Source organism: Girardinichthys multiradiatus, chromosome 20 (genome assembly GCF_021462225.1).
Source record: "Girardinichthys multiradiatus isolate DD_20200921_A chromosome 20, DD_fGirMul_XY1, whole genome shotgun sequence".
In the NCBI taxonomy this organism is placed as follows: domain Eukaryota; kingdom Metazoa; phylum Chordata; class Actinopteri; order Cyprinodontiformes; family Goodeidae; genus Girardinichthys; species Girardinichthys multiradiatus.
In genome coordinates this window covers 44621868-44645262 of record NC_061812.1, presented here as the reverse complement: position 1 = coordinate 44645262, position 23395 = coordinate 44621868, and positions in this window count along the sequence as shown.

Below are 23395 nucleotides of genomic sequence, written 5' to 3'. Positions count from 1 at the left end.
ACCTCTGGTTTAATGCAACAGGAGGAGCTGCTGCTGCCTGCATGCCACTGTTGAGCCTTTAGTTATATACCTGTACAAACCTTGGCTGCATTCTACCCAGGCTGCCTCAGTTAATGGCTTCAGTGACTATATGCAATTCTTTGCAAAAGTATTCATACTTATTAAACTTTTCTACCTGCCATGTCACAACCATAAACCTTTGTGTATTTTATTTGAATTTTATATAGCAAATCAACATAAAAGTAATACATAATTGTTGTGTTGAAGGACTAGGATACAAGTTTCTCAAAATAAAAAAAATAAAAAAATCTGAAAGATGCAGCACTCATTTACAACACTGTGAAAGACCTAGTTGCTTCAAAGTGTTTGGAGGTACATCTCTAACAGATATGCAATTTCCCTCATTCTTCTTTACCAAATATCTCAAGCTCCATCAGATTGGATAAAGAGCATTCATGAACAGCAATTTTAAAGTCTTGCTACAAATTCCGAATTGGATTTTGGTCTCACCTTAGACAGGGCCATTTAAACACATGAATATGCTTTAATCTTAGCCATTCCAATGTAGCTCTATGTTTAGGTTAATTGTCCTGCTTGAAGGTGAACCTTCACCCCAGGCCTTGGTTGTTGTTTTTTCTGGATTGCCCTATAGTTCACTCCATCCATTTTTACATCAGCTCTAACAAGCTTTACTGATCCTGCCAAAGAAAACCCTCCCCGTGGCATTATGTTCCCACTGCCATGTTTCACTGTGGTCATGGTGAGCTCAGTGTGCTGTGCTGTGTAAGTATTCGAATGCACGTAATGCAGGTTTGCACCTGTGCCATACTCTTTCCATTTTTCAAAACTTGGGATACTGTTTTACAAGTTAACCCTGTTCTAAACTTTTGCTCAAGTTCTCCCTGACCTGTTTGCTGTGTTTCTTGGTCTTCAGATGCTGTTTGTTCACTGATGTTCTCTTACAAACCTCTGAGGCCTTCGCAGAACAGCTGGATATCTATGCTGAGAATAAATTATGACATGTAGATTATTTACGAAGTACATGACTTCTATGGGCAACTGGTTGCACTGAATTGTATTTAGGGGGATCTCAGTAAGTGGGGGCTGAACACAAATACATATCACAGTTTTTGAAGACCATGTATCATTTTCTTTCCACCGTCAATTATGCAGTACTTTGTGTTGTTCTGTCACATAAAATATATTGAAGTTTGTGCTTGTAACAACCAAATGTGAACAAGTTCAAGTGGTATGAATAATTTTGCAAGGCACTGTGTCTGGTTACTAGTATCACTTGTATCTTCTAATGGGGCTTTTAAGTGTCCCAATGGAAGCCTACAGCCATGATGTTAAATGATGGGTTTATTGAAGTTGTAGGCAGTCTCTTTGGGTCACAGTGAAACAGATCCCATATTTAAGAGAAGTGTCTATGCAGCACAAACAGCACTGCTATGTTGAATTGGTGAGTTATTTTCAGCTGTGATTGCAGCAGTGTGGCTGGCGTTGCGACCCAGAGGGCCCGGCCAGGGAAGTTCAGGTGAGGTCACTGGGCTGGGTTGGGCTAGGTGAGCCCTGGCCAGCTCTCTGATCCAGGATGGCAGATGGAGGACTGTTGTGGGCTGCAGCCATGGTCCCTCAGCTCAGTCGGCCGCACAGGAGGAATCAACCAGCTGGGCTTTGAATCATCCCAGATCATCTGGCGTCTGACGACGCGGGTCCCAGTAGTGAAATCAAGACTTGCTTTTCCAGATGGAAATGCAGACAGTGCACAATATGTCCCAGTGCACTCCGTGGAGCGGGGGACCAGAGCAGTAGTGGCAGTCTTTTAACTTTCTCTACATCTGATACACTGCTAGTAGTTAATCACAAGCTGTCAATGCAAACAGAAATATTTAGTTGACAGCACTGCATCAAATCTGCTGCTGCAGTCCCCCCAAGATTACTATGGCTTCTTAAACTGCACAGAAGAGAGCAGCAGTAATTAAGGTCTGTAAATGAATGCTGCACTTCATATTTTAAGTAGAGTATTGACACACATTATGTTATATGTGTAGTTGTGTTTGCTCCTCTGAGTCCATCAACAGTTGCACCAGACAGCACACCATGCTGTGTATCTGTGTGGGATTCTGTGGGAATGTTTGGCAATAGAGGGCTCAGATTTAATGAGGCACACCTGGCCTTCATTCATAATGAAAGGAACATTTCGTATTAATTCGGTAGAGGCCTCACTGTCCAGGGTGACGTTGAACAGCTGTAGAGCTGCCATTATCACTGCATTATGTATGATATCTCACATTTATTTACATCCAAACCACTAAGGTCCTCACTGTTTTAGCTGCGAGGTGAACAGAGGAGTGCAATCGACTAAATGTTAAATCAAATCGTTAATGAGACTGAGGAACAAAAAGAAAAGAAAAGAGGGTTTGTCTTTGATAACGCAAATTACTTTTCACAATGAAGCATCTGATGGGTGGCTGGGAGGGGGTGGGGGGTTGGAGGATGAGTGTCAACACAGGCACAGATGCAGACATGTCCCCTGTGTGAGAATGTGTTTGGAGGAGGAAGACACGTCTCCTGGTCCCGAAATAGCGTGAAAACCAAAACATCTGCACTGATTAATGATTGCACAAGGTGTCACATATTTATTTTTAAAGTTTGTGAGATTTCTGCTGCCCTACATTAGTGCTCAGAAACCTACAGCATTTACAACTGAGATATGAATTTGCTGAAGTTCCCAATTTTATTGTAAAAATACAATACATAAATTTCAGAAAATGTGTTTTTAACCTTTTACAATGACGTTGCTAGTAAAAGAGAGGGCTTTGCAGCTGCTGGCATATAACCTGCAAGTCATTCGTGCTGATTCATATATCCAGAGACAGCTGTCGGTTTTGGAGAGAGAGCAGGTAAAACATCAGTCAGTCATTTTTAAAACGTTCAAAGCATAGCTCTTAGTTAATGAAGCAAGAGAACAACCTTTTGTTTAAGTGTTTTCTGCACATAGTTAAACAAAACTGCAATGAATTGTGTAACAATTGTGCAACAAAGAGTAACATTAGCCTGGTCTTGCACTAAAGCAAATTGCTCAGCATGAAAACATCTAATACAAAAGCAAAACCTGAGTCATACCTTCAAGGGCTTAAGATAAAGGTATGCCAATTTTGGGTGGCTTGTTGTCACAACAGTGTAGTATTTCTTTTACCCTTTACTGCCTACAAGAAAACGTCTTTTTGCTGTCAAGCAGATGCCATGTGAAAAATACATTGTTAATTTAAATATGACACATTCAAAGACATAAATTCATTTTTTTAGAAAGTGTTGAGGTAGGAAAACTTTACTGGCCGTACATTACTCCTCACCTCTCCCCGACTCTTTTAATTTGACACCCCAAAGGACAATCCTCAGTCAGAGATCAGTTGTACGTTTCCACAAGTTTATTAAAACCAATCTGAATTCAGAGAGGGGACATCACACTTACACTGGTACCTGGAAACGTCTGTGTGTTGTCTCACTGGGGGTGCGCCACATTACATTTTATACCCCACGCTGCTATGCAGTACACATACACAATCATTCTGTCTGTGGATGTCTCCCCAGCAGAAGTATCAAAGAAACAGAGATACATTTCATCATTTAATTAAAGAATTGTTTCCCACACGTCTTCAGGAATCTTCAGTGGGAGGAGTACCATGACTCCCTAATGCACTGTCGGCTTCTCACGGTACAGACAGAAAACACCTGCAAGCTTTAACCTTGAATAGTAAACACTCATTGTGTGACCACATTAGAAGCTACTGTTTAAGGATTTTTCTAACTCTCAAAAGCATAACTAAAAACTCCTAATAATAATCAATCTATAAGCAGCAAATCCCAAATATATCTTAGCTTTAGCTACTAATGATAAGGCATTTATATTTCCACAAAAGCAAACTAGAGGCATAAGACATATTTGGGTATAACTCCCACGACAAGGGGGTTGCAAATTGCTTCCAATATGATTCTTGGTATGTGTAGAATATGCCTCAATCAGTTTTAGGCTGCATTAAGACCATATGCAGTATTTATAACCAGTGTAGGGAATGTTACTTTAAAAAAGCAACTAGTTATAGTTACTTCTCCCCAAATCTCAGTTACTGAGTTAGTAACTCAGTTACCACACTATCAAAGTAACTAGTTACAAGGCAAAGTAACTATTTAGTTACCTTTCAGAATATAAAATGATGTTACAAGTCGCTGACCAGAAAAATCAAGCCTTTTCTTTTTGCACGGTGTTGGATGGTCGGAGCTCTTGTGGCAGCAGCAGGGCTCGGGTTGTTAGCCACAAGGGTTGTGGAAGGGTCAGATGATGCCAGCTGCTTCATAAGGTTGGAGTTGTTGGTCAGTGACGTGGATAATTTCTTTGTTCCTGGACATGACTTGCAAATCACATGAAAATTTTTGCCTTTAACATCAGTGAATTTCAAATATTGCCTATACTTCCAACTTTTGAACGCTGTCTTAATTCCATAAAAATTACAATAAATATCCTTTTGTGTAATCCATGCAATAATTATTAAAATACACATTTGAAGCAGTAGAGAGTGAAACAAGCATATTCTCATATTCTAGAACTGAGAGACTGGAGAGGCCTGTGTGTCGTCATATATCAACTCTCTTATCTTTTGCAGAAGTATAACCAAGAAGTGTAACCAAAGGAATAATGTATGATGATTTTCCATTTTCTACAAGTATTAAATGAAATTAGTAATCTTTGATTATCAAGTTAAACAAGTATTAAATGAGACAAGTAATCTTTGATTTCAAGATGGCGCTGACGATGGCAGCCTAGGATCTTCGCTCTCTCTTTGTTTTTGTATTTTGTGTGTTTTTATGTTTTTCGAGCCACAGTTCTGTGGTGTCGGGCCACAATCCTGTGGTCTCATTCAGTAGAGAGGAACTTCTCAACATCAGAGAGTCCTCTCTTGGGTTTTTTTCACCATCTTTCATCAATCCAAGGTTCACTGAGATCCTGGCAAGCGGAGCTGCGGCTCTATATGGGATTCTGCGCCGAAAACGGCGGAGGGGAAAGCGTTCTGGCGCGCTGGTAAAGCTCCGCAAAAGAGGACTTCACACACCACTGCCTTCAATCCACCTGGCAAATGTCCGCTCTCTCAACAACAAGATGGACGAGCTGCTTCTTCTCACCGGTAAAAACACGGATCTCCGCGGATCAGCGGTTCTTTGCTTTACCGAGACATGGCTGAGTGAAAACATCCCGGACCGCGCACTGCTGTTGCCGGACTTCCAGCTGCTCAGAGCGGATCGCAGCGTGGAGCTATCGGGGAAGAAGCGAGGTGGTGGAATCTGCTTTTATATAAATGAAAGTTGGTGCAGAGACGTAAAAGTGCTGGGAAAAACATGTAGCCCGGATCTGGAGTCAATTTCCATAATCTGTAAGCCGTTTTATTCACCGAGAGAGTTTTCCTCGTTTATAATAATCGGCTCATATTTTCCACCGCATGGCTGCACTTCTGCCGCAGAAAAGAATCTTGCTGAGCTGATTACAGACCTGGAGAAAAAATACACGGACTCTTTCATAATAATACTGGGAGATTTTAACAGCACAAACCTCTCAAATGAACTCCCCAAATACAGACAGCATATTAAGTGTCCCACCAGAGACAAAAACACACTGGACCATTGTTACACAGATTTAAAGGACTCATTATCATGCTGTTACTGGGGCTGCTCTGGGTTTTTCAGATCATTCTCTTATCCTCCTCATCCCAACCTACAGACAGAGACTAAGAGCTTCCAAACCCAAGGTTCACACTGTTAAGAAGTGGACTGAGGAATCAAAGCAGATGCTACAGGCCTGCTTTGAATGCACAGACTGGACTGTTTTTGAAACCTCAGCCACTGACTTAAACCAACTAACTGATGTGGTGACATCATACATAAGTTTCTGTGAGGACATGTGTGTGCAGACCAAGACCTTCTGCACCTTTGGGAACAATAAGCCATGGTTTACTCCACACCTCAGGAATCTGCGCAGGGAAAAGGAAGAAGCTCACAGCAGTGGAGAATGGGCGCGGTACAGGCAGGCCAGGAACAAATTAACAAAGGAGATCAAAGCAGCTAAGAGAAGCTATAGTGAGAAGCTTAAGAACAGCCTTTCTACTGGTGACAATTCAGCTGTATGGACTGGTCTGAGAAACCTGACTGCCTACAAGAGCCCCTCCACCCATCCTGAACAGAGTCGTCTCCTGGCCAACCGTCTGAATGGCTTCCACTGCAGACATGACAAGAAGCCATTCACACCTCAAATCCCCTCTACATCCCATTCAGGAACAAATTCCTCCCATAAAGCAACCAACCCCCCACCATCAGATCCTCTGCCTGCACTAAAGATCTCCGAGGAAGAGGTAAATAGGCTCTTTCAGCGCATGAAAACAAAGAAAGCTGGAGGACCTGATAACGTCTCCCCATCATGTCTGAAAGCCTGCGCACATCAACTTGCTCCGATCTTCACAAGGATCTTCAACAAGTCACTGGAGAAATGTGAGGTCCCCTCCTGCCTCAAACGATCCACCATCATCCCGGTTCCCGAGAAACCCACCATCGTAGGATTAAATGACTACAGGCCTGTAGCCCTGACGTCTGTGATCATGAAATCCTTTGAGCGGCTGGTGCTGAAGCACCTGAAAGACATCACAGGCCCCCTGCTGGACCCCCTGCAATTTGCTTACCGAGCAAACAGGTCGGCAGATGATGCTGTTAACTTAGGTCTACACTTCATCCTGCAACACCTCGACCGTCCAGAGACGTATGCCAGGATCCTGTCTGTAGACTTCAGCTTGGCCTTCAACACTATCATACCAGACATCCTCCACCAGAAGCTCACACAGCTCAACGTCCCAGCCTCCACCTGTCAGTGGATCAACAGCTTCCTGACAGACCGACAGCAGCAGGTGAGACTGGGGAGCATCTTCTCCCGATCCAGATCAATAAGTACTGGTGCCCCCCAGGGGTGTGTTGTATCCCCACTCCTCTTCTCTCTGTACACAAATGACTGCACCTCATCGGACTCGTCCGTGAAACTCCTTAAGTTTGCAGATGACACCACTGTCATTGGACTGATCCAGGACGGTGATGAGTCCGCATACAGACAGCAGGTGGATCGGCTGGTACACTGGTGCGGTCAGAACTACCTTGAACTGAACCCACTCAAGACTGTGGAAATGGTGGTGGACTTTCGGAGAACACCAACCCCATACACCCCCCTCACCATCCTCAACAACACTGTATCGGCCGTGGACCACTTCAGGTTCTTAGGAACCACCATCTCTGAGGACCTGAGATGGTCTTCACACATAGACACTGTTCGAAAGAAGGCACAGCAGAGACTGTACTTCCTGAGGCAACTCAAGAAGTTCAACCTTCCACAGGAGCTGTTGGTCATCTTCTACACTGCCATCATTCAGTCTGTCCTGTCTTCATCCATCTCAGTGTGGTTTGGCTCATCCACAAAACAGGACAGGTTCAGACTGCAACGAATAATCAGGACTGCAGAGAGAATAATCAGAGCTGACCTTCCCTCCATACAGGACTTATACAGGTCTAGGGTCAAGAAAAGAGCTGCCAAAATCTCTGCAGACCCCACACACCCTGCACATAAACTGTTTAGAGTTTTACCTTCAGGCCGCCGCTACAGAGCACTGTTTACTAAAACCAGCCGCCACAAAGACAGTTTCCTACCCCAGGCTTTTTCTCTGATGAACATTCAATAGAGTACAGAACAACAGCATACAGATGTTGCAAATGCACCTTTTCTATTAGATATGTGTATATTGTACATTGTAAATTGTAAATTTGTATATTCTGTAATGCAAAAAGGGAACAAAAGAGCAAAGTCTACCGGAGTCAAATTCCTTGTTTGTATGCACAAACTTGGCAATAAAGCTGATTCTGATTGTGATTCTGATATGATTGAAATATGATTGAGAACTGATAATTAAAATAGAAAACATTAAGGTTTAGAAATTCTCAATCAGCTATATATGAAAGAGACAACCTGGGTACAGTTAATATTAGAAGTTGTTGCAAATCCCGACACTCCCAAGGAAAGTGGTGTTCGGGGTACAGGGCTCTACTACTGCACCACCAGTCTAGATGCCTGGGGCAGCCATGGAGCCAGACCCAAACAGAAGGTGGGTGAGTGAGTTCATCGTAACCTCTGAAAACTGGCATCGCGATAGGGTGGTACAGATTCCAGGTACTGTGGCTCATTGGACAGACACACCCACTGACCCTGGCTCCACCCAGAAGGCACAACTGGCAGTGCAAATGGTTGTAGTCCCATTTAGAGGTGTATACTCCATCGGAGCAACAATAACAGTCATTCCAGTATAGCAAAAAGAAGACCCTGGAAAAGTAGAAGTTGCAGCAGCATACAGGAATAAATGTTCACATTCCTGGTGTTGGACCACTTGTTTGCTGAATATTGGACCATTTGCACGTTGCTGGACGCCATTATGCCTTTCCAACGTCATTGGCCATTTTATACCGCAGGATAGTCTGTCCTAAAAAACCCAGCAGCCACTGCGGCTGATATGACGGGGCCGTCCCAGGTCCGACGTCACAAGAGGCAATATAGGAAGGCGGACATTTGAAAGAAGTTGCTTTTCAGCTGGAGACCGGACCAACAACTGAAGGGCATCACTTCTGGAGAAGAGTCCCAAGTGGATTTCATTTATTCTCCTTCATTGGCCAACGGAAAATTCATGAGAGAGGTTTCTGGAATAAGAAGGCCAGAAATTTCACTTTGCCCCACAATGTACCACTCTGGCTCGGCCAGGCCGTCGGGTCGAACTCAAGATTCACGGCCACCCACTGTACATGTCAATCTGTACCCTGTCAGAAGTGGGGTTGGCTTAGGAGACCTATAGACAAAGGCGGGCCATAGACAGATATACCCTTGCAGGACCACAGATACAACCTGACTAGTGGATAGTCTACCAGTGGACGTGGGTGTGGAAGGGGTTGGAACCTAGATTGCCATATTAAATGAGACAAGTAATCTTTGATTGTCAGAGGCTAGACGAGTCATTTCCCGACACCAGCTTACACAGAACTTTCAGTAAACCTGCTTAGTAAGATCTTTCAGGTTTAGGGAAGTCCGGAGCCGTTGGATGGAGAGCTGAATTGAGCAATCCCTTTAGACATAGGGAAGTAGGAGGGAGGAGTTAGCTCATCGGAAAACGAAAAAGTCCACATGTGTTAATTCATAGTTTTTATGCCTTCAGTGTGAAGCTACAATTTTCATAGTCATGAAAATAAAGAAAACTCTTTGAATGAGAAGGTGTGTCCAAACTTTTGGTCTGTACTGTATATATGAAACCAAATTTAATAAGTGTGGAGAAAAACTATAAGCATCTAGTCTTGGCATTTTGCTGGTCAGGATCATCAAGCAGTTTTAATAAAAACTAGAAACCTGCAAGCAGCTTTGAAGGCCCTCGCACCCCTCAGCGCAACTCGGGCTGTTGAGTGACCGCAGGAGCCTGGCTCATACATGCCACCGACGATGACACTGCTTCACTTCAACACGTCGCCAGTAGGTGGCACTTTGAGCAACATGTCATATTATCTTCGGTCATGCAGAGTTTCAGTCTGGCAAAAAGCATTCAAAATTTTGAGTAAATCTGACCTTCCAGATGGGAGCTGCACTCACTTGTTTGTTTGTGGGTGGGGCTAAAACGACATCATCAATTGACTGTGTCAAAATGTCCATCATTAACTCATGATCATGTATACTACATTTCAAGTGGATCCGATGATGTATGAGGGAGATATAGCCCTTGAAGTGTCCTAGGGGGTGCTATTGATCCAAATTTAAATGTAATCCAATAGAGCTGTTTGGGGGCTGACAAAGATCAAGAATATTGAGTTTGGAGTGAATCAGACCATGCATGTGTAATTTAGAGGCAAACGTATGGCCGTGGCGTGACATCAGAATTCGCCACGCCATCATATTCACACCCTCCAGCTAAAGCAGTAAGTACTGTCGACTGTCTAAGAGCATCATGTTATCTGTTACTTGGGACAGTTTCACATTGATTAGGGGAAGAACATCAAACATTGACTCTCTAAAGGAAAACGTGACACTTCCTGTTCTGAGGGGGCGGGGCATCAATGATGTCAGCATCTGATCAGTGAATATTGTTCAGGCCTAGAGGCAGATCAATCCCAGAAGGTTTCATGTCTCTGTGAATTTCCTTGTGGCCATGCCCACACGCTTTCATGTATGAAAAAGCTTTTGATAACTTTTGATCCCCAGTCCCTTAATAGTATATTGAGTGATTTTGAAGTCTCTAAGTCAAAATCTGTAGGAGGAGTTCGCTCAGATATGCGGAATAGAAACGCCCAATAAATGGTAAAAATGGCAACTTCAATCCAAAATGGCCGACTTCCTGTGGTGTTTGTACCAATGCTCCAGGAGACGTTTTTGTAGGTCTTGAGAAGTTACATAGGTGTGCCAAATTTCATAATTCTCGGTCAAAGCATGGCTTGGGGCTGATTTTTTTTTATTTTCTAGGGGGTGCTGTGTACAAATTAGGCCACGCCCACCTAATATGTCATCAGATCTCTGTTGGGGAATGGACAAGGACCAATCACATTGAATTTGGTGCAGATCAGATGATTTATGTGGAAATTAGAGGCAAACGTATGACCATGGCGTGATGTCTGACTTTGCCGCGCCGCCACGGCCACGCCCTTTTATGAAAAGTCACTGTGCCTCAAATGAAGTTAGACCCACTAGTTATCTGTCTTCTGACACAGATTCAAGTTGATTGGGTCAAGAGGGTCAGAGAGGCACCTTTCCAAGTGAAAAAAGTGACTTCCTGTTCTGAGGGGGCGTGGCTTTGATGATGTCAGCATATGACCCCATAGGATCATCGGGAAGCCGAAGGCCCTCCTTCCTGCCAACTTTGGTGTGATTTTGTTTTTTTTGGGAAAGTTATTGCAATTTTTCACTTTCGGCGCGAACGCCAGGTTCGTGGCCCGGCCACACCCCCTAAAAATGCTCAAAAACTCACGATTTTGATAACTTTTAATCCCACATCCCTTAACTGCATATTGACAAAATATGAAGCCAATAGCTCAAAATCCCTAGGAGGAGTTCGTTAAAGTTCGAGGTGAGTAAAATTGAAAAACGGGCAAAAATTGGCATTTGACCCAAAATGGCCGACTTCCTGTGCGTTTTAGGGCATACCCCCAAGATACTTTTTTTCTTGGTTTGCGGAGCTCTAGCAGTGTGCCGAATTTCAGATCTGTACGACTTACGGTTCGGCCTAACTCACATTTGGGGGCGTGGCTAAGTGGTTTGGCCACGCCCACTGAGAACGACATTAAGGAACAAGAATTTTATGCGGGGGACAATTTTGGGTGAAGTTTGGTGACTTTTGGGGCATGGCAAAGCCCCCATATTGACCCGCAAACACGCAACGGAAAAAACAAACAAAGAACTAAAAACCTGCCCTCGCACCCCTCAGCGCAACTCGGGCTGTTGAGTGACCGCAGGAGCCTGGCATCACCTCATACACGCCACATATGATGACACCGCGTCACTTAAATACATCGCCAGTAGGTGGCACTTTGACCAACATGTCATATGATCTTCGGTCATGCAGAGTTTCAGTCTGGCAAAAAGCATTCAAAATTTGGAGTAAATCGGACCTTCCAGATGGAAGCTGCACTCACTTGTTTGTTTCTGGGCGGGGCTAAAAAGACATCATCAATTGACTGTGTCAACATGTCCATCATTAACTCATGATCATGTATACTACATTTCAAGTGGATCTGATGATGTATGAGGGAGATATAGCCCTTGAAGTGTCCTAGGGGGCGCTGTTGATCCAAATTCAAATGTAATCCAATAGAGCTGTTTGGGGGCTGACAAAGATCAAGCATATTCAGTTTGGAGTGAATCGGACCATGCATGTGTAATTTAGAGGCAAACGTATGGGTGTGGCGTGACATCAGAATTCGCCACGCCATCATATTCACACCCTCCAGCTAAAGCAGTAAGTACTGTCGACTGTCTAAGACCATCATATTATCTGTTACTTGGGACAGTTTAACATTCATAAGGTGAAGATCATCAAACATTGATTCTCTAAAGGAAAAGGGGACACTTCCTGTTCACAGGGGGCAGGGCTTCGATGATGTCAGCATCTGTGACCAGTGAATATTGTTCAGGCCTAGAGGCAGATCAATCCCAGAAGCTTTGATGTGTCTGTGACTTTCCTTGTAGGAGTTATGTCAATTTAGTGTTTTATGGTGAGAAGTCATATTTTGAGGTGTGGCCACGCCCACACGCTTTCATGTATCAAAATCCTTTTGATAACTTTTGATCCCCAATCCCTTAAGAGTATAGTGAGAGATTTTCAAGTCTCTAAGTCAAAATCTGTAGGAGGAGTTTGCTCAGATATGCGGGCTAGAATCGCCCAAAAAATGGTAAAAATGGCAACTTCAATCCAAAATGTGCGACTTCCTGTGGTGTTTGGACCAATGCTCCCAATAGACTTTTTTGTAGGTCATGAGAAGATACATATGTGTACCAAATGTCAGAATCCTCGGTAATAGCATGGCTTGGGGCTGATTTTTTGAAATGTTCTAGGGTGCGCTGTGTAGGAATTAGGCCACGCCCACTGAATATGTCATCAGATCTCTGTTGGGGACTTGACAAGGTTAAATTATATTGAATTTGGTGCAGATCAGATGATATATGTGGAATTTAGAGGCAAACGTATGACCATGGTGCGACGTCTTACTTCGCCGCGCCGTCATGGCCACGCCCTTTTATGAAAAGTTACTGTGCTTCAAACGACGTTAGACCCACTAGTTATCTGTCTTCTGACACAGATTCAAGTTGATTGGGTGAAGAGGGTCAGAGAGGCACCTTTCCAGGTGAAAAAAGTGACTTCCGGTTCTGAGGGGGCGTGGCTTTGATGATGTCAGCATATGACCCCATAGGATCGTCGGTAAGCTGAAGGCCCTCCTTCATGCCAACTTTGGTGTGATTTGTATTTTTTTTGGGAACGTTATTGCAATGTTTCACTTTCGGCGCGAACGCCAAGTTCGTGGCCCGGCCACGCCCCCTAAACATGGCCAAAAACTCACGATTTTGATAACTTTTAATCCCCCATCCCTTAACTGCATGTTGACCAAATATGAACCCGATAGCTCAAAATCCCTAGGAGGAGTTCGTTAAAGTTCAAGGTGAGTAAAAGTGAAAAACAGGCAAAAATCGGCCTTTGACCCAAAATGGCCGACTTCCTGTGCATTTTAGGGCATACCCCCAAGAGACTTTTTTTCTTGTTTTGAGGTGCTCTATCATTGTGCCAAATTTCAGATCTCTACGACTTACGGTTCGGGCTATCTCACGTTTGGGGGCGTGGCTAAGTGGTTGGGACACTCCCACTGATGACGACATTAAGGATCAAGAATTTTCGTCGGGGTACAATTTTGGGTAAAAACGTGTGCATCTAGGGGCTTGGCAAAGTCCCCATATTGCCCCGCCGAAAGTCTCCGGAAAAAAGAATAAGAATTCGAGCGATTACAATAGGCCCTTGCAGTTTTCCTGCTCGGGCCTAACTAGAAACCTGCAAGCAGCTTTGAAGGCCCTCGCACCCCTCAGCGCAACTCGGGCTGTTGAGCGACCGCAGGAGCCTGGCATCGCCTCCTACACGCCACATACGATGACACCGCATCACTTAAACACGTCGCCAGTAGGTGGCACTTTGAGCAACATGTCATATTATCTTCGGTCATGCAGAGTTTCAGTCTGGCAAAAAGCATTCAAAATTTCGAGTAAATCTGACCTTCCAGATGGAAGCTGCACTCACTTGTTTGTTTGTGGGTGGGGCTAAAACGACATCATCAATTGACTGTGTCAAAATGTCCATCATTAACTCATGATCATGTATACTACATTTCAAGTGGATCCGATGATGTATGAGGGAGATATAGCCCTTGAAGTGTCCTAGGGGGTGCTATTGATCCAAATTTAAATGTAATCCAATAGAGCTGTTTGGGGGCTGACAAAGATCAAGAATATTGAGTTTGGAGTGAATCAGACCATGCATGTGTAATTTAGAGGCAAACGTATGGCCGTGGCGTGACATCAGAATTCGCCACGCCATCATATTCACACCCTCCAGCTAAAGCAGTAAGTACTGTCGACTGTCTAAGAGCATCATGTTATCTGTTACTTGGGACAGTTTCACATTGATTAGGGGAAGAACATCAAACATTGACTCTCTAAAGGAAAACGTGACACTTCCTGTTCTGAGGGGGCGGGGCATCAATGATGTCAGCATCTGATCAGTGAATATTGTTCAGGCCTAGAGGCAGATCAATGCCAGAAGGTTTCATTTGTCTGTGACTTTCCTTGTAGGAGCTATATCAATGTAGTGTTTTATGGCAAGAAGTCATATTTTGAGGCGTGGCGACGCCCACACGCTTTCATGTATCAAAAAGCTTTTGATAATTTTTGATCCCCAATCCCTTAAGAGTATACTGAGTGATTTTCAAGTCTCTAAGTCAAAAGCTGTAGGAGGAGTTTGCTCAGATATGCGGGTTTGAAACGGCCAAAACAGGGTCAAAATGGCAACTTCAATCCAAAATGGCCGACTTCCTGTGGGGTTTGGACCAATGCTCCAAGATACTTTTTTGTAGGTCCTAAGAAGTGACCTACAAGTGAAAAAAATATTTTCTGTTGTCTCATTTTTCTGTGTGTATTTCTGTAATACTTTTATAGTCCACCAAAGGGTGGCTCAAGCAGCCACTAGTGAAAGTGAGCGCAAAAACATATATTTTGTTAATATTACTATAAGTTCCATCTGTGTTAACTGATCAGTGGTTTTGTAGTTTTGTATTTGACCAAAATACTATATAGTGAAATGCAAGGTCACTTATTTGATAGCTGAAATCACTGCCCAACACACCAGAAAATGTACAACAGGATGACAGAATAAGAAAATAAACCAGATGTTGCATTGACTGAGTTAATGTGTAGATCATTACCTGACCAAACAGCTTAGTGGGAGCAAACTCAATAAACCTAATAACCCCGTCACACTATTGCATCTGCCTGGCGTAAAACGATGTAGAAACAAATGCTGCCTGAGGTAAATAACACTCCAGCATTGCCTTCCTATATATCTGATCTTTCATTTAATTCTGAGCTAGGCAAGGCTGCCATGGATTTCTTGGACAAAAGATTGCAGCATGTGTGTCAGGGATCAAAGAAAAGAATTTTAAAACAAAGCTCCCCTGTTATGGCCATAACATTAGGTAAGGGGTTAATTTGGATCTTTTTAACTGAGGTTCTGTCAAGTTATTATTGGTAATAGTTCAATAGTAGAGAAAGATTTAAATAGCCCCTAGGATGTGGTGGATAGCTAACAGCTGTATATAAACAAATTCAAACCAAAACAGCTCTGTTTTTGCTAAAAGTGGGATACACTAACAGTGTTATGTAATCTGATATTGGCAGGCTACAATTTCTCAACAAACAAAAGTCATGCTTTTTTTGACTAGCCAGGAAATGTTTGTGTTTGCTTGTGAATTTACGTTGGTTGAGCTTTCTTTCCCAGTCCACTAGATCAGCCCTACCTATGTTAGTTCTAACTTTATCAGAACCATAAGGGTTGAAATCCAAATTAATTTGTTTGATGGTAGATCTTGTGCTCATTGAAAATGAAAACAGCCAGTGCAATATCCTTCTCATTTCAATCCATCCCCTCATTGATATTTCCTCTTTCAGTGCCATCCAGTCTTTCAGATAAAAAACAAGTTCGTTTGTTGTCAGCAGGTACTTTGAAAACTTTCCTTGAACCTTTCGCAGCTTTTTCCATCACAGGTCCAACGTCCTCAAAACTCCTGCAGCATACCAGCTCCATGGCAACAGCTGCGTCCTTCTTCACCTCTGCCTTCTTTGAAGGGTGATGAAAGAAGATGATGACTGGTTCACCAGGTAGGAAATGTAAAATTAGGTAAAATGTAAAATTTTTTATGCAAGGTATAAAGTAGATCCAACCGCAGCAGATATACCTGTTCAACATTATGTGACATTAGCAGTAAAATTTGTAATTTAAATGTGACAGTCCCATACTATGACTTCTTTATCTTTCTGATGCTCTGTTACTTTTACCTTTTTCTTCTGCCTTCCAACAGTTTTAATCCTATCTGCCACACCCAAATATAGACATTGTTGGCATACACAAGCTACAATATGATTCAAAATCTGCTTCTGGGTCAATTTTATATCGTGTTGAGGCATTTGAAAATTAGTATTGTATTTCAATATTGTAAGTTGTCTTATAAAAACCAATTTGTTTCCAATAACATTACCAGCACTGTGGTTCTTCCAGAGTCTGCATTTATGCAGATGTCACTGAACACCTTGACAAGGACAGTATCGGTACTGTGGTGAGCATGGAAACCTAAGTAGAAGACATCAAAGCGGCTGGTCATTGTTAAGAAGGTATTTAACTGTTGAAACACAGCTTTTTCATCAACCTTACTAATAAATTGGACATCTAGGATGGGCCTGTAATTTTGCAATAGCCACTTATCCAGATTATTCTTTTTGATAATTGCTGTTTTGAGGGCCTGGGAGAAAACACCTGACAACATGAATTAGTTTATTACTTGAACCAATCAGATGCTGTTGACAGTCAAAACTGTCTCAAAGAAAGCTGTGTAGAAAATATCGAGACAGCAGGAGGAGAAGTTTAGATGATGTCCCATTTCTTCTAAGTTCTTGTTGTTGATTTGGTAGAACTTGTGTCATTTTGTCAAAATTTATTTTGGTTGGTCACAACATTGGTGCTGGACTTGATATTGATGTACAGACTGCTCTTCTAATTTTCTGAATTTACTCAGTAAAGAAGTTAGGAAATTCATTGATGGGCCTGGTAAAGTGGAGTTCAGATGCTACAGACAGGAGGGTTTGTTAACCTGTCAACTGTAGCAAACAAGGCACAAGCATCATCTATGTTTTTGTTGATAATTTCAGAGAAGAAATATTCTCTTGCATTTTTCAGTTGTAGGTTACATGTGTGAGGTCTATCTTTATAGATATCATAGTGAACCTTTAGTCCGTTTGGCTTTTTGACACTCCGTTTGTTTACTTGCTACTGGTAGAGTATTTCACCAGAGAGATTTCAGCTTACCAGAGGCAAACTTAATGGGAGCAATGGAATCAATGATGTCTGAAATTTTAGAATGAAAGTTGTTTACCAGCTCCTCTACTGAGTTACAGGATAAAGTGCAAATGGAAGCGTAAACTTGGCTAAGGTTGCAGTTGCACTGTCCTTAAGGAATCTTCTTATAATATCTTTTTGGATAATTGAGTCAATAGAAATTATGCTTTTAAAGATAACAGAAATAATTAAACAGTCGTAATCAAAACATGTAACAGATAGAAGGTCACTGAAATCAATGAAAAAGTTTGCTTTGATTTCGGAGGGCTTTTACATTTATGAACATAGCTTGAGCAGGGCCCTTTGCCTAGAGAGATACTCAAGAGTCAAATTTACCCATTTTCACACTTAATGAATCATGAAACAAGGTGACAACCCCAAAGGTCTATATCAAAAATTTTACTTTTAATTTGTGTCTATTGTTTCTTATCTTATTATCTTTCTTTTTTCTGTTATGTATTAGCACAGACATTTTACAGCATTCTCCCATTGGGGGGCCAAGCTTTTCATGGAGATAACTACTGTTGATGGGTTTTCTCTCCTTCTGAAACACAAACAGGCTTGTCATTGTTCTGTTTTTATGTTGGCATTCAGGTCTTCGGGATCCACGCACACTTTTAAATCTCCATTAGTTGGGAAGCCAGTGAAGTGAATAAAAAATGGGTGTAATGTGTTCATATTTTTGCACTCTCATTAGGATCCTAGATGCAGAGTTTTGGACATATTGGAACCTCTGAAGACTTATGCTAGAGATCCCAAGGAGCAGTGCACTTCAATAGTACAGCCTGGAGGAGACAAAGGCATCAATCCATTTTCTGTTAGGGTGAGAGTGGAGTGAAGTTTGGTGCAAGATCTCCTTCCATCACCTTTGTGATGGAAGATCTTGCAGAATTGGTTTACATGTTAGACAAAGGTGAGGTGGGTGTCCATATTAACTCCAAGGTTAGTAACTGATGGAGAGAGGGGAATGTTGTAACCGGAGAAAGTGATGCTGGTTATAGGAAATGATTGGACCTGGTGGATGTGCCTATCATGATAGGTTCTGTTTTAGAGGTGTTTAATTGCAGAATGCTGTGGAACATCCACACCTTTATCTCCTCTTGACATAAATCAGTTGCATTGTGACAACATGAATGATCATGTCTCTTAAAATTATGACATTTGCAGAAGATGTGCAGAGGGTAGTGAGAAGGTTGGACATCTCAGGGATAAACAATGGATTTGGTTTTGGTGTTTGTAACTAAATCAGATAGATATCTGGGACAAAACAAATCTATTATAAGCTATTATAACTGTAGCCACACTTTTTTGGTCAGACATCGACACTGTCCATTGTATTTGGCCTACACAAGTTCAACATTCAACTATGGTAGATTAAGAAGTGTTTGATCTACTTGTATTCACGCTAAATCCTATTGAAGGTTAAATGACTTTCCAACCTGTCCAGAACTGAGAGTGAATGAACATTTCCCATATTATATTTAGGAAGTCATTTTGAAGTCATTTGGTTTCAAACCTAGAAAAAGTTGGAGTAAGAGGTATTGATATTTCAAGATTGAGCCACAATTAACTACTGCACCGACAAAGATAAGTGAAATAACGCGCATTCGATTTCAATGAGTAGTTTCAGCAGGCTGTTGTTGGTCATGCGAGAGAAAATGAGAGAGAGGCACAGTTTACAGAGTGTGTGGTGCTTGAGTGAGGGGATCTTGATTTGGACATCCATAAACATTTGCATGTAAACCTGTAATATCTGAGTTTAAAGTGTGCATTAGTTTTTTTACTGTCAGGCAGTAAAAATGTGGAATCATTGAAGCACATTTCATGCAACATGCTTCAATTTCTTGGCAATGATCAAAAATTAATAGTTTGCTACAGTATACCTGTCCTTTAAGACAGCTGCCTACTGCACTTATAGTGGTTAAATAACAACCATACCAACAATCAATCAGTCAATCAGTTGATTGAACTAGGCGGCCGGCCTACCTGCCTGTCTGTTTCACTCATGCATGAAAACAACAACGTCCACATCTGAGAAGATTTTCTGAAATGTTTTCTACTACACATATCTTTCCTACTGTAAAGTGATGGACTTCAGGTAGTTTGGAAATGGCCCATTAATCGCTCCTTGATTGATGGGCGAATAATTGCTTTTCTAAGGTCATTGCTGATGTCTTTCCATTTTATAGCTTTTCTTAACAATTCTATGACTGAAGGAGGTTGTACGTGGCTGTTTTTTTTTTTTTATTAATAGGAAAAGTGACAAACAAAGCCCACCAGAAACAACTTGCTGGTGAATATGCTTTTTAAAAGCATCAAATGTGAATACCTTGACATTAAGGCATTTTACATAAGGTAACCAGAGAATCTTAATACGTTGTCTTGCCTCAGACAGTTTCTTAAGAAAAGAATTAATGAAATAGAAAAACGATTTAAGAAATTCTATTAAACAACATTAACATCAACATTAACAAGAAAATCAAACTGAAAAAGGAAAAAAAAAAAAAGGAAAAAAAGAACTAAACCAAAACTGGTTCTTCGGCTGGATTTGGTAACGTGACCTTTAGAACTAAAATCACTAAAGAGTTTTTTGTTTTGAATTAATTTCATGAAATAAGTTAGTAAATTAAAACCATCTGAGTGTGAATACGTTGCATCCTACATACATATCTGCACTGATTGATGGAAAAAACAGAAGCTTCACAGCTTTTAGAAAGTGAGATGCTGTGAGTTTGTGTGTGTAGAAAGCGAAGCCAAATCCTACAGACGCAGCAATTTTATTCTGTTATTATGTTATGTGATAAGGAGCTAAATTAGGATTAGTGATGTGAAAATGAGCTACAAGTCATCCCAGAGAACAATTTGTAGCATGTGTTCAGGTTGTGCAGTCCAAATGTGTTTGTGGATCTGGTGCTGCATGAGTACATGGTGCATAGGAGTCATTTAAAGACCTCTTATCACCACTTTGCAACTCTTTTCAATGTTTTCTGTATTTGTATCTTATCTGTTATAAAATAGGATTTTTACATTGTTGAACAGTTAGGGAGGGCACTAGTTTTGGAAAAAAAAGCCATATGGCATTGACTATTGTCAAGACACATGAGGGGATACAGCAGTACATGTAGGAGCCACAATGACAATATTGAGCTGACTGAACAGCCAAGAGACTATCTTGTCGACCCAGACTGGTATCTTGGGAATAATTTATTGTAATTTGGATAGCATCCAAGTTTGAATGACAATTTAGTTTTTTGGGACTTTAATGACAAACATACAGGGGTTGGACAATGAAACTGAAACACCTGGTTTTAGACCACAATAATTTATTAGTATGCTGTAGGGCCTCCTTTTGCAGCCAACAAAGCGTCAATTTGTCTTGGGAATGACATATACAAGTCCTGCAAAGTGGTCAGAGGGATTTTAAGCCATTCTTCTTGCTGGATAGTGGCCAGGTCACTACGTGATACTGGTGGAGGAAAACGTTTCCTGACTCGCTCCTCCAAAACACCCCAAAGTGGCTCAATAATATTTAGATCTGGTGACTGTGCAGGCCATGGGAGATGTTCAACTTCACTTTCATGTTCATCAAACCAATCTTTTATCAGTCTTGCTGTGTGTATTGGTGCACCGCCTTCAGGATACAATGTTTGAACCATTGGATGCTCATGGTCCTCAAGAATGGTTCGGTAGTCCTTGGCAGTGACGCGCCTATCTAGCACAAGTATTGGGCCAAGGGAATGCCATGATATGGCAGCCCAAACCATCACTGATCCACCCCCATGCTTCACTCTGGGCATGCAACAGTCTGGGTGGTACGCTTTTTTGGGGCTTCTCCACACCATAACTCTCCCGGATGTGGGGAAAACAGTAAAGGTGGACTCATCAGAGAACAATACATGTTTCACATTGTCCACAGCCCAAGATTTGCGCTCCTTGCACCATTGAAACTGACGTTTGGCATTGGCATGAGTGACCAAAGGTTTGGCTATAGCAGCCCGGCCGTGTATATTTACCCCAGCTGTGGTTTTATGTTTTTTGGATACAATCCAGGTTAGCACCCGAACATCCCTTTCAGACAGCTTCCTCTTGCGTCCACAGTTAATCCTGTTGGATGTGGTTCGTCCTTCTTGGTGGTATGCTGACATTACCCTGGATACCGTGGCTCTTGATACATCACAAAGACTTGCTGTCTTGGTCACAGATGCGCCAGCAAGACGTGCACCAACAATTTGTCCTCTTTTGAACTCTGGTATGTCACCCATAATGTTGTGTGCATTTCAATATTTTGAGCAAAACTGTGCTCTTACCCTGCTAATTGAACCTTCACACTCTGCTCTTACTGGTACAATGTGCAATCAATGAAGACTGGCTACCAGGCTGGTCCAATTTAGCCATGAAACCTCCCACACTAAGATGACAGGTGTTTCAGTTTCATTGTCCAACCCCTGTATATCATCGATGGCCTGTTTCTATGTCCAAAAACTAACCAAAAACGAAATAAAAAGAATTATGACTAAACTAGTCAACATATAAAAAATGAGAAAAACATATTAGAGGGAAATAAAAAAACAGTCCATCGATTGTCTATACCCACTTATCGGTCGCAGAAGAAACATCCACTCTTTCTGCTTAGTGCACGCTCTCAACCGAGGAGAAACAAAATCTGTCAAGGATAACTATCTTGGCATGACTCTTCCACGTTCATTTGACAAGAGGCAGGGTACACCGGACAAGTCGCCAATGAGACTCAGCCCTTTGAACACTAGTATGAAGTGTATAATTGTATGCTTCTGTAGCGGCATGAAAAAAAGGAGAGAACACATCACGCCGTTTTACACTGGATGTGAAGCAGAGATAGTGATACGGGTTTGAGATTCCAACTCGAATGGCACTTTGGGGGCAAAATAAAGGGCTTTAGACTCGACTTGGATTCGTGCCCTAAAGATTTGAGACTTGACCTGGACTCTTGATCTGAGACTCGAGTCTTAGTAGCAGTTTTTATCTCCTGTACTGAAGAGTGATAGGAAGCTAGACTGCAACATGTTTTACTGTGAAAGGATGCAATTGATTATTAGTCAGTGAAGTTCGATGATTATGGGCTTTTAATAGCTGATCATTTTTTCAGGTTAGCTGTAGCTTAACAATAATGAATCAATTCAGTCGGATCATACAGATTCCAAATCAAGTACATACATTCCAACTGATCCTAGTTATTATACAATGCTGTCAAATTCATTAGGCCCGAGCAGCGAAATTGCTGCAAAAGCCTATTATAATTGGAAGATTTCTTATTATTATTCCGACTCTTAAAGTGGCACTTCAGGGTCCAAAACATGTATGAAAACACACCAAACTTTACCCGGAATTGTCCCCCGTGTGAAATTTTAGGTTTTTAATGTAATCAAAAATGGGTGTGGCCAAATGGCTCTACAGCGCCCCCTAAAGTGAGATAGGCCAACTGGTAAGTGTTAGAGATTTGAAATTTGGTTCACATGTATATCTCTTGGATGTATGCCCTAAAATTAACAGGAACGTTTCATACATGTTGAACTTGATATGATTCTGCACTGGTTGTCTGCGTCACCTCTGTCTGCAGCTTTTAGGAGGATTGGTTTCACCTGCTCCTTCCAAGCCAGCTCGCTAATTACTCCTCATGTGCTCCACCTTTATATACAGCTTTCTGACAGACAACAAGTGCCAGATTATCGAAAGCCTTGTGTGAGTAAATGTACAGCGGTCCTTCCTTGCTTGCCTGCCTGATTCTGATCTCATTTTTGCCCCCTGGATTTCTCTGCTCTACCCTGCCCATATAGTATATTCTCCTGGCTTCTGATTTCTGGACATCGACCTTGCTTCTGCCTCCTGACTACCTCCCTCTGCCTAACCCCTGGATCCATCTGCTTGAATCTGCCTCCTCGTTCATGACTTTGCTTCTGTGCCCTGACCAACGATTCAAGCCTCTCCCTTGGATCCTGTAGCCTGATTCTGTCCTGCTGGCTCTGACCCTTTTTCTGTCTCCCGACCACCGCATTCCGCACATTCACTGGGTTTGCAAACCTGATAACCCGTATGACACAAACCTGCAGTCACCAGACAACCACACTGAGGAGCCAAAATTCAGTTTCCTGAGTCTCCCACGGATTCTG